At 44.7% G+C, this 12,002-nt stretch overlaps 10 non-coding genes across 10 annotated transcripts; all 10 read left to right on the top strand.

The window, feature by feature from the left end:
• The first annotated feature begins 2,604 nt into the window (after positions 1–2,604).
• On the top strand, positions 2,605–2,676 carry trnac-gca (transfer RNA cysteine (anticodon GCA)). Its single transcript has one exon. It is a non-coding gene; the product is annotated as a tRNA-Cys (tRNA).
• Positions 2,677–3,687: 1,011 nt separating this feature from the next.
• Positions 3,688–3,759, top strand: trnac-gca (transfer RNA cysteine (anticodon GCA)). The gene has a single exon. It is a non-coding gene; the product is annotated as a tRNA-Cys (tRNA).
• A 282-nt stretch (positions 3,760–4,041) lies between these two features.
• On the top strand, positions 4,042–4,113 carry trnac-gca (transfer RNA cysteine (anticodon GCA)). Its single transcript has one exon. It is a non-coding gene; the product is annotated as a tRNA-Cys (tRNA).
• Positions 4,114–5,327: 1,214 nt separating this feature from the next.
• trnac-gca (transfer RNA cysteine (anticodon GCA)) lies at positions 5,328–5,399 on the top strand. Its single transcript has one exon. It is a non-coding gene; the product is annotated as a tRNA-Cys (tRNA).
• A 282-nt stretch (positions 5,400–5,681) lies between these two features.
• Positions 5,682–5,753, top strand: trnac-gca (transfer RNA cysteine (anticodon GCA)). The gene has a single exon. It is a non-coding gene; the product is annotated as a tRNA-Cys (tRNA).
• A 296-nt stretch (positions 5,754–6,049) lies between these two features.
• Positions 6,050–6,121, top strand: trnac-gca (transfer RNA cysteine (anticodon GCA)). Its single transcript has one exon. It is a non-coding gene; the product is annotated as a tRNA-Cys (tRNA).
• Positions 6,122–6,953: 832 nt separating this feature from the next.
• trnac-gca (transfer RNA cysteine (anticodon GCA)) lies at positions 6,954–7,025 on the top strand. The gene has a single exon. It is a non-coding gene; the product is annotated as a tRNA-Cys (tRNA).
• A 1,044-nt stretch (positions 7,026–8,069) lies between these two features.
• trnac-gca (transfer RNA cysteine (anticodon GCA)) lies at positions 8,070–8,141 on the top strand. Its single transcript has one exon. It is a non-coding gene; the product is annotated as a tRNA-Cys (tRNA).
• Positions 8,142–8,424: 283 nt separating this feature from the next.
• Positions 8,425–8,496, top strand: trnac-gca (transfer RNA cysteine (anticodon GCA)). The gene has a single exon. It is a non-coding gene; the product is annotated as a tRNA-Cys (tRNA).
• Positions 8,497–11,324: 2,828 nt separating this feature from the next.
• trnac-gca (transfer RNA cysteine (anticodon GCA)) lies at positions 11,325–11,396 on the top strand. Its single transcript has one exon. It is a non-coding gene; the product is annotated as a tRNA-Cys (tRNA).
• Positions 11,397–12,002: the final 606 nt, after the last annotated feature.

The raw sequence follows: 12,002 nt of genomic DNA, 5'->3' as shown, positions 1-12,002 counted from the left end.
CTTCACAGAAACCTGGCTGACGGAGGATATACCGGACTCTGCGATCCAGTTGGAAACATTTGCTGCTTACCGGGGAGATCGGACTTTAGCGTCTGGTAAACACAGAGGTGGCGGCGTCTGTGTTTACGTAAACAAACGGTGGTGCATAGACGTACAGACGATGGAAAAGCACTGCTCGCAGGACATTGAGCTGCTGATGGTGAAATGCAGACCTTTTTATTTGCCTCGTGAGTTCAGCGCTGTGTATTTAACTGCTGTTTACATCCCACCACGAGCTAACACCGCTAACGCACGAGCCCTCCTGCATGACATCATTGATAAACACGAGACCAAACACCCAGACGCTGTATTCATTATATCTGGCGATTTCAACCACTGTAACCTCAGGACTGTCCTCCCCAAATATTACCAGCATGTGAGCTTTCCCACAAGGGAAAATAACATCCTGGACCAAGTCTACAGCAACATGAAAGGTGCTTTGAAGGCTGTTCCAAGACCCCACTTTGGAAAGGCCGACCACATCTCTGTATTCCTTTATCCAACATACAGACAACTTCTTAAACAAGCTCCCCCTGTAAGTATAGCAGTTAAAGTGTGGAATGAAGAAACTGATCAAGTACTTCAGGACTGCTTTGGCTGCACAAACTGGGATGTGTTTAAAACTGCAGCGTGGAGGGAAGATTGTACTGTTGATTTGGATGAATATGCTTCTGCTGTTACTGGCTACATTAGCACATGCATAGAGACTGTTAGCACCACCAAGTATTACAGAAAATACCCTAACCAAAAACAGTGGATGAATTGTGATGTAAGGGCTAAGCTACGTGCTTGTTCGACTGCATTTGTCATGGGCAAGAATAGTCATGACCCACATCAAAAAGAGCATCCCGGCAACTGTGGACCCTCCACAGTTTGCATATCGCCAGAACCGGTCCACGGATGTTGCAGTCAACACTGCCATCCACACAGCCCTTTCTCACCTACAGAGCCAGGACACATATGTCACAATGCTATTTATAGACTATAGCTCTGCTTTTAACACAGTCAGCCCCCACAAACTCACAAATAAGCTCCTCACACTTGGCCTGTCACCCTCCCTCTGTAACTGGGTGTTTAACTTTCTAACAGGCAGGCCCCAGTCAGTCAGAGTCCACAATCGCACATCCAGCTCAAGAATTGTGAGCACTGGGACCCCACAGGGGTGTGTGCTGAGTCCGCTCCTCTACACGCTCTTCACCTACGATTGCGTGGCCTCCCAGAACAACACCAGCATCATTAAATTTGCGGATGACACTACAGTCATCGGACTGATCATTAGTGGTGTTGAAACATCATACAGAAGAGAGGTGGCAGACCTCATAGCTTGGCGTCGTGATAACAATCTCCTTCTCAATACAGATAAGACTAAAGAGATGATCATTGACCCAAGAACAAGGGAAAAGGAGCCGCATAGACCCCTGTTTATTGATGAGACTGAGGTGGAGAGGGTGAAAACCTTCAAGTTCTTTGGCACACACATCAGCGAGGACCTCGCCTGGTCTCACAACACCCAACAAATTATGAAGAAGTCCCAAAGGAGACTGTACTTCCTGAGAAGACTGAGGAAATTTGGCATGTCCACCACAATCCTGAGTTGCTTGTACAGATGCACTAAGTGTCCTTACCGCCTCCATCACTGTTTGGTACGGTAACTGTACAACACGTGATAGGAAGGCACTCCAGCGGGTGATCAAGACCTCACAGAACATTGTTGGGGCAGACCTCCCCTCACTGCAAGACATTTATAAAACTAGAGTCCTACGCAGAACACACAACCTCATCAAGGACAGCACACATCCACAACACTCATTATTCATACTCCTACCGTCAGGCAGACGCTACAGGAGTTTGAAGTCAGGACCACAAGGCTGGCAAACAGCTTTTACCCACAGGCCATCAGGCTTCTCAACGAAGCACTCACACACGCCGCACGCAACACACGCACACACTCATAGCACTTTATTTATTTATTTATTTATTTGTATTTATGTCTCTTCTGTTGTTGTTGCTTAATTTATTGGTATTCATGTTTCTTATGTTCTTATTCTTTCTTGTGTTTTCTTTCTTTTCTTGGGAGAATGAACAGAATAAGATTTTCATTGCATAGTATAACTGCTGTTTTACCATGCACATGACAATAAAACTCTCTTGAATCTCTTAAATCTTGAAAATTTATGCACAATGACTCCTGAAATCTTACATGGTGGTGTAGCTCAGTGGCAGAGTTTGACTGCAGATGAAGAGGCCCCCACTTCAAATCTGGGTACTCCCTTCTCTCTTGTTCCAAATCCCTTTTTGAGGGATAATCTAATTTATAAAATTTTCTGGCAGAATGTTTGCATGCGCACACAATTTATGCACAATGAATCCCTATGTATTATGTGGGGTATAGCTCAGAGGAAGAGCATTTGAATGGAGATCATGAGGTCCCCAGTTCAACTCTGGGTGCCCCCTTCTATCTTGTTCCAAATCCCTTTTTGAGGGATAATCTAATTTCTAAAATTTTCTGGCGGAATGTTTGCATGCGCACACAATTTATGCACAATGAATCCCTATGTGTTATGTGGGGGTATAGCTCAGTGGAAGAGCATTTGACTGCAGATCAAGAGGTCCCCAGTTCAACTCTGGGTGCCCCCTTCTATCTTGTTCCAAATCCCTTTTTGAGGGATAATCTAATTTATAAATTCTCTGGAGGAATTATTGAGTCCCCAGACAATAAATGCTAAATCAATCCACCCATGTAACGTGGGGTTATAGCTCAGTGGTATAGAGTTTGACTGCAGATCAAGAGGCCCCCACTTCAAATCTGAGGACTCCATTCTCTCTTGTTCCAAATCACTTTTTGAAGGATAATGTAATTTCTAAAATTTTCTGACGGAATGTTGGTGTGCTAACACAATTTGTGCAGAATGAAACCATACATATTACATGGGGGTATAGCGGAAGAGCATTTGACGGCAGATCAAGAGGTCCCCAGTTCAACTCTGGGTACCCCTTTCTGATGTTTGTAACATGCCTTTTAAGGGATAGTCGAGCTCAAACGAGGCTACCTGCGTCGTTTGGGGAAATGTTTGTGCATTTCCTGAAATCTTACATGGCGGTGGAGCTCAGGGGCAGATAATTTGAGAGTACCCCACTTCAAGTCTGGGCACTCACTTATCTGTTGTCCCAAATCCCTTTTTGAGGGATAATCAAATTTTTGAAATTCTCTGGAGGAATGTGTGAGTCCCCATACAATTAATGCACAATGAATCCACCCATGTGACGTGGGGGTATACCTCAGTGAAAGAGCATTTGACTGCAGATCAAGAAGTCCCCACTTCCATCCTGGGTGCCCCCTTGTGATGGTTGCACAGTGTCTTTTAAGGCATAGTCGAGCTCAAAGGAGGCTACCTGCATCTATGTCTTTTGGGGAAATGTTTGAATGCACGAAAAATTCATGCACAATGAATCCTGAAATCTTACATGGCGGTGTAGCTAAGTGGCAGAGTTTGACTGCAGATAAGGAGGCCCCCACTTCAAATCTAGGTACTCCATTCTCTCTTGCTCCAAATCCCTTTTTGAGGGATAATGTAATTTCTGAAATTTTCTGATGGAATGTTGTAGTGCTCACACAATTTGTGCAGAATGAATCCATACATATTAGGTGGGGGTATAGCTCAGCGGAAGAGCATTTGACTGCAGATCAAGAGGTCCCTAGTTCAACTCTGGGTGCCCCCTTCTGATGTTTCTAATAAGCCTTTTAAGGGATAGTTGAGTTCAAACAAGGCTGGCTGCGTTGTTTGGGGAAATGTTTATGCATTTCCTGAAATCTTACATGGCGGTGTAGCTCAGTGGCAGAGAATTTGACTGCAGATTGAGAGGACCCCACTTCAAATCTGGGAACTCCATTCTCTCCTGTTCCAAATCACTTTTTGAGGGATAATGTAATTTCTAAAATTTTCTGACGGAATGTTGGTGTGCTCACACAATTTGTGCAGAATGAATCCATGCATATTAGGTGGGGGTATAGCTCAGCGGAAGAGCATTTGACTGCAGATCAAGAGGTCCCCAGTTCAACTCTGGGTGCCCCCTTCTATGTTGTTCCACATCCCTTTTTGAGGGATAATCTAATTTATAAAATTCTCTGGAGGAACTATTGAGTCCCCAGACAATAAATGCAAAATCAATCCACCCATGTGATGTCGGGTTATAGCACAGTGAAAGACCATTTTACTGCAGATCAAGAGGTCCCCAGTTCAATTTTGGGTGCCCCCTTCTGACGTTTGTATCGTGCCTTTTCAAGGATAGTCAAACTCAAACGAGGCTACCTGCGTCTCTTAGGTAAGTCGTTTGGGGAAATGTGTGTGCCTTTCCTGAAATTTTACATGGCGGTGTAGCTCAGTGGCAGAGAGTTTGACTGCAGATCAAGAGGACTCCACTTCAAATCTGGGTACTCCATTCTGTCTTGTTCCAAATCACTTTTTGAGGGATAATGTAATTTCTAAAATTTTCTGACGGAATGTTGGTGTGCTCACACAATTTGTTCAGAATGAATCCATACATCTTAAGGGGGGGTATAGCTCAGCGTAAGAGCGTTTGACTGCTGCTCAAGAGGTCCCCAGTTCAACTCTGGGTACCCACTTCTGATGTTTCTAACAAGCCTTTTAAGGGATAGTCGAGTTCAAACGAGGCTGGCTGCGTTGTTTGGGGAAATGTTTATGCGTTTCCTGAAATCTTACATGGCGGTGTAGCTCAGTGGCAGAGAATTTGACTGCAGATCAACAGGCCCCCACTTCAAATCTGGGTACTCTATTCTCTCTTGTTCCAAATCCCTTTTTGAGAGATAATGTAATTTCTAAAATTTTCTGACAGAATGTTCGCGTGCCCACACAATTTATGCAGAATGAATCCCTCTTCATTATGTGGGGGTATAGCTCAGTGAAAGAGCATTTGACTGCAGATCAAGAAGTCCCCACTTCCATCCTGGGTGCCCCCTTGTGATGGTTGCACAGTGTCTTTTAAGGCATAGTCGAGCTCAAAGGAGGCTACCTGCATCTATGTCTTTTGGGGAAATGTTTGAATGCACGAAAAATTCATGCACAATGAATCCTGAAATCTTACATGGCGGTGTAGCTCAGTGGCAGAGAATTTGACTGCAGATTGAGAGGACCCCACTTCAAATCTGGGAACTCCCTTCTCTCTGATTCCAAATCCCTTTTTGAGGGATAATCTAATTTCTGAAATTTTCTGATGGAATGTTGTAGTGCTCACACAATTTGTGCAGAATGAATCCATACATATTAGGTGGGGGTATAGCTCAGCGGAAGAGCATTTGACTGCAGATCAAGAGGTCCCTAGTTCAACTGTGGGTGCCCCCTTCTGATGTTTCTAATAAGCCTTTTAAGGGATAGTTGAGTTCAAACAAGGCTGGCTGCGTTGTTTGGGGAAATGTTTATGCATTTCCTGAAATCTTACATGGCGGTGTAGCTCAGTGGCAGAGAATTTGACTGCAGATTGAGAGGACCCCACTTCAAATCTGGGAACTCCCTTCTCTCTGATTCCAAATCCCTTTTTGAGGGATAATCTAATTTCTGAAATTTTCTGGCGGAATGTTCGCGTGCGCACACAATTCATGCACAATGAATCCCTATGTATTATGTGGGGGTATAGCTCAGTGGAAGAGCATTTGACTGCAGATCAAGAGGTCCCCACTTCAACTCTGGGTGCCCCCTTCTATCTTGTTCCAAATCCCTTTTTGAGGGATAATCTAATTTATAAAATTTTCTGGAGGAACTATTGAGTCCCCAGACAATAAATGCAAAATCAATCCACTCATGTAACGTGGGGTTATAGCTCAGTGGTAGAGAGTTTGACTGCAGATCAAGAGGCCCCCACTTCAAATCTGGGTACTCCATTCTCTCCTGTTCCAAATCACTTTTTGAGGGATAATGTAATTTCTAAAATTTTCTGACGGAATGTTGGTGTGCTCACACAATTTGTGCAGAATGAATCCATATATATATTATGTGGGGGTATAGCTCAGCGGAAGAGCGTTTGACTGCAGATCAAGAGGTCCCCAGTTCAACTCTGGGTGCCCCCTTCTATGTTGTTCCACATCCCTTTTTGAGGGATAATCTAATTTATAAAATTCTCTGGAGGAACTTTTGAGTCCCCACACAATTAATGCAAAATCAATCCACCCATGTGATGTCGGGTTATAGCACAGTGAAAGACCATTTTACTGCAGATCAAGAGGTCCCCAGTTCAATTTTGGGTGCCTCCTTCTGACGTTTGTATCGTGCCTTTTCAAGGATAGTCAAACTCAAACGAGGCTACCTGCGTCTCTTAGGTAAGTCGTTTGGGGAAATGTGTGTGCCTTTCCTGAAATTTTACATGGCGGTGTAGCTCAGTGGCAGAGAGTTTGACTGCAGATCAAGAGAACTCCACTTCAAATCTGGGTACTCCATTCTGTCTTGTTCCAAATCACTTTTTGAGGGATAATGTAATTTCTAAAATTTTCTGACGGAATGTTGGTGTGCTCACACAATTTGTTCAGAATGAATCCATACATCTTAAGGGGGGGTATAGCTCAGCGTAAGAGCATTTGACTGCTGCTCAAGAGGTCCCCAGTTCAACTCTGGGTACCCACTTCTGATGTTTCTAACAAGCCTTTTAAGGGATAGTCGAGTTCAAACGAGGCTGGCTGCGTTGTTTGGGGAAATGTTTATGCGTTTCCTGAAATCTTACATGGCGGTGTAGCTCAGTGGCAGAGAATTTGACTGCAGATCAACAGGCCCCCACTTCAAATCTGGGTACTCTATTCTCTCTTGTTCCAAATCCCTTTTTGAGAGATAATGTAATTTCTAAAATTTTCTGACAGAATGTTCGCGTGCCCACACAATTTATGCAGAATGAATCCCTCTTCATTATGTGGGGGTATAGCTCAGTGGAAGAGCATTTGACTGCAGATCAAGAGGTCCCTAGTTCAACTCTGGGTGCCCCCTTCTGACGTTTGTACCGTGCCTTTTCAAGGATAGTCGAACTCAAACGAGGCTACCTGCGTCTATTAGGTAAGTCGTTTGGGGAAATGTGTGTGCCTTTCTTGAAATTTTACATGGCGGTGTAGCTCAGTGGCAGAGAGTTTGACTGCAGATCAAGAGGTCCCCAGTTCAACTCTGGGTGCCCCCTTCTATCTTGTTCCGAATCCCTTTTTGAGGGATAATCTAATTTATAAAATGCTCTGGAGGAATGTTTGAGTCCCCACACAATTAATGCACAATGAATCCACCCTGTGATGTGGGGGTATAGCTTAGTGGAAGAGCAATTTACTGCAGATGAAGAAATCCCCAGTTCAACTCTGGGTGACCCCTTCTTTGTTTTCTCCAGTGTCTTTTAAAGGATAGTCGAGCTCAAACAAGGCTACCTGCATCTTTGTCTTTTGGGGAAATGTTTGAATGCACGCCAAATTCATGCACAGTGAATGCTGAAATCTTACATGGTGGTGTAGCTCAGTGGCTGAGAGTTTGACTGCAGATCAAGAGGCCCCCACTTCAAATCTGGGTACTCCCTTCTCTCTTGTTCCAAATCCCTTTTTGAGGGATAATCTAATTTCGAAAATTTTCTGGCGAAATGTTCACGTGCGCACACAATTCATGCACAATGAATCCCTATGTATTATGTGGGGGTATAGCTCAGTGGAAGTGCATTTAACTGCAGATCAAGAGGTCCCCAGTTCAACTCTGGGTGCCCCCTTCTATCTTGTTCCAAATCCCTTTTTGAGGGATAATCTAATTTATAAAATTCTCTGGAGGAACTATTGAGTCCCCACACAATAAATGCTAAATCAATCTACCCATGTAACATGGGGTTATAGCTCACTGGCAGAGAGTTTGACTGCAGATCAAGAGGCCCCCACTTCAAAGCTGGCTACTCCATTCTCTCTTGTTCCAAATCACTTTTTGAGGGATAATGTAATTTCTAAAATTTTCTGACGGAATGTTGGTGTGCTCACACAATTTGTGCAGAATGAATCCATATATATATTATGTGGGGGTATAGCTCAGCGGAAGAGCGTTTGACTGCAGATCAAGAGGTCCCCAGTTCAACTCTGGGTACCCCCTTTTGATGTTTGTAACGTGCCTTTTAGGGGATAGTCGAGCTCAAACAAGGCGAGCTGCGTCGTTTGGGGAAATGTTTGTGCATTTCCTGAAATCTTACATGGCGGTGAAGCTCAGTGGCAGAGAATTTGACTGCAGATCGAGAGGACCCCACTTCAAGTCTGGGCACACACTTATCTGTTGTCCCAAATCCCTTTTTGAGGGATAATCAAATTTTTAAAATTCTCTGAAGGAATGTGTGTGTCCCCACACAATTAATGCACAATGAATCCACCCATGTGATGGGTGGGGTATTGCTCAGTGGAAGAGCATTTGACTGCAGATCAAGAGGTCCCCAGTTCAACTCTGGGTGCCCCCTTCTCTTGTGTTCCAAATCCGTTTTGCGGGATAATCTAATTATAAAATTCTCTGGAGGAATGTTTGAGTCTCCACACCATTAATCCACCCATGTTATGTGGTGGTATATTGTATTGTCCATCCAATCATTTTCTAGACCATTTCTCCTCATTTGGGTCGCGGGGGCATGCTGGAGCCTATCCCAGCTGACTTCGGGCAACAGGTGGGGTACACCCTGGACTGGTTGCTAGCCAATCGCAGGGCGCATATAGACAAACAATCATTCACACTCACATTCATACCCTATGGGCAATTTAGAGTCACCAATTAAACTCATCTGCATGTTTTGGGAATGTGGGAGGAAACCAGAGTACCCAGAGAAAACCCACGCGCACACGGGGAGAACATGCAAACTCCACACAGAAATGCCCAAGGGAGAATCGAACCGAGGTCTTCCCGATCGCCAGGCTGTTACTGTGATGGCCAACATGCTAACCACTAGACCACCGTGCGGCCCGTTTTGTTTTGTTTTGTATTGTATTGTATTGTATTGTATTGTATTGTATTGTATTGTATTGTATTGTATTGTATTGTATTGTATTGTATTGTATTGTATTGTATTGTATTGTATTGTATTGTATTGTATTGTATTGTACTTTATTTATCCCACAGCAGGGAAATTCACTTGTTACAGCAGCAAGCAAGATACGCAAGTAAAGAATGCATAGTGACTACAACATGGTTCAGGTGGTGCAGGTGTTGTAGAGCCTGACAGCGGTCGGTATGAAGGACCTGCGGAACCTCTCCTTCTTACACCGTGGGTGTAACAGTCTGCTGCTGAAGGAGCTGCTAAGGGAACCCACAGTGTCATGTAGCGGGTGAGAGGTGTTGTCCATGATGGATGTCAGCTTAGCCAACATCCTTCTCTCCCCCACTTCCTCCACGGAGTCCAGAGGACCGTCCAGGACAGAGCTCGCTCTCCTGATCAGTCTATTGATCCTGCTCCTGTCCCTGTCCGTGCTGCCTCCTCTCCAGCAGCCCACAGCATAGAAGATGGCTGAGGCCACCACAGAGTCATGAAAGGTCCGTAAGAGAGTCCTGCACACACCAAAGGACCTCAGTCTCCTCAGCAGGTGGAGGCGACTCTGGCCCTTCTTGTAGAGGGCGTGGGTGTTGACGGACCAGTCCAGTTTGTTGTTAAGGTGAACACTCAGGAATTTGTAGCTGTCTACCAACTCAATGTCTGCTCCCTGGATGTTCACCGGTGTGAAATGGGACGTTTTCCTCTGGAAGTTAATGATCATCTCCTTTGTCTTGCTGGTGTTGAGTTGGAGCTGGTTAAGCTCACTCCAGCTGACAAAGTCCCTGATGACCGTCCTGTATTCCAGATTATTCCCCTCTGAAACACAACCAACGATGGCTGTGTCATCGGAGAACTTCTGGATGTGACACTGTGTGGAGTTGTGTGTGAAGTCCAAGGTGTAGAGGGTGAAGAGGAAAGGGGAGAGCACCGTACCCTGAGGGGCACCTGTGCTGCAGAGCACCATGTCAGACAAACAGTGACTCGGTGGAAGAGCATTTGACTGCAGATCAAGAGGTCCCCAGTTCAACTCTGGGTGCCCCCTTCTGACCTTTGTATTGTGACTTTTAAAGGATAGTCGAACTCAAATGAGGCTGCCTTCGTCTCTTCGGTAAGTCGTTTGGGGAAATGTGTGTGCATTTCCTGAAATCTTACATGGCGGTGTAGCTCAGTAGCAGAAAATTTGACTGCAGGTCAAGAGGACCCCACTTCAAATCTGGGCACTCACTTATCTGTTGTCCCCAATTCCAATCTGCGTACTATCTTTTCAGTATTGCCATTTGGGGGTTAGTCCAATGTTGACAATTTTCTGGAGGTACATTCGAAACCACCAAATTGTTTTGTACAATAAATCTACAAATATAAAAATGGGGTGTCGCTCAGTGGTACAGCATTTGGTAATGGTAGTGTTTTAAATTTTATTTGAACATGAATACAAGCTACAATAGAATACATCACATCACTCAATTCACAGGTCCACGTGTTGTTGAGTCCCCACACAATTAATGCACAATGAATCCACCCATGTGATGGGGGGTTATCGCTCAGTGGAAGAGCATTTGACTGCACATCAAAAGGTCCCCCGTTCAACTCTGGGTGCCCCCTTCTTAGTTTTCTCCAGTGTCTTTTAAGGGATAGTCGAGCTCAAATGAGGTTACCTGGATCTTTGAGGTATGTCTTTTGGGGAAATGTTTGAATGCACAAAAAATTCTCGCACAATGAATCCTCAACTCTTACATGGCGGTGTATCTCAGTGGCAAAGATTTTGACTGCAGATCAAGAGTCCCCCACTTCAAATCTGGGTACTCCCTTCTCTCTTGTTCCAAATCCCTTTTTGAGGGATAATCTAATTTCTAAAATTTTCTGGCGGAATGTTCGCGTGCCCACACAATTTATGCGCAATGAATCCCTATTCATTATGTGGGGGTATAGCTCAGTGAAAGACCATTTTACTGCATATCAAGAAGTCCCCAGTTCAACTCTGGGTGCCCCCTTCTGACCTTTGTGCTGTGCCTTTCAAGGATATTCTAACTTAAATGAGGTTACTTGCGTCTCTTAGGTAAGTTGTTTGGGGAAATGTGTGCGCATTTCCTGAAGTCTTACATGGCGGTGTAGCTCAGTGGCAGAGAATTTGACTGCAGATCAAGAGGCACTGATTTTAAATCTGGGCACTCCCTTTTCTCTTGTTCCAGATCCCTTTTTGAGGGATAATGTAATTTCCCTCAAATTACGCACATAATTTATGCACAACGAATCCCTATGTATTATGTGGGGGTGTAGCTCAGTGGAAGAGTATTTAACTGCAGATCAAGAGGTCCCCAGTTCAACTCTGGGTGCCCCCTTTTGACGTTTGTAACGTGACTTATAAGGGATAATCGAAGTCAAACGAGGCTACCTTTGGTAGCTCTTAGGTAAGTCGTTTGGTGAAATGTGTGTGCATTTCCTCAGATCTTGCATGGCAGGGTAGCTCAGTCGCAGAGAATTTGGCTGCAGATCGAGAGGACCCCACTTCAAGTCTGGGAACTCACTTATCTGTAGTCCCAATTCACTTTTTGAGGGATAATCAAATTTTTTAAATTCTCTGGAGGAATGTGTGAGTCCCCATACAATTAATGCACAATGAATGAATCCACCCATGTGATGTGGGGGTATATCTCAGTGGAAGAGCATTTGACTGCAGATCAAGAGGTCCCCAGTTCAACTCTGCGTGCCCCCTTCTGATGCCTTTAAAAGGATAGCCGAACTCAAACGAGGCTACCTGCGTCTCTTAGGTAAGTCGTGTGTGTGCATTTCCTGGAATCTTCCATGGCGGTGTAGCTCAGTGGCAGAGAGTTTGACTGCAGATCAAGAGGCCCCCACTTCAAATCCAGCCACTTCCTTATCCCTTGTCCCCAATTCCAATCTGCGTACTATCTTTTCAGTATTGCCATTTGGGGGTTAGTCCAATG

Source organism: Dunckerocampus dactyliophorus, chromosome 6 (genome assembly GCF_027744805.1).
Source record: "Dunckerocampus dactyliophorus isolate RoL2022-P2 chromosome 6, RoL_Ddac_1.1, whole genome shotgun sequence".
NCBI lineage: Eukaryota > Metazoa > Chordata > Actinopteri > Syngnathiformes > Syngnathidae > Dunckerocampus > Dunckerocampus dactyliophorus.
This window is presented reverse-complemented; position numbering and strand designations above follow the sequence as displayed.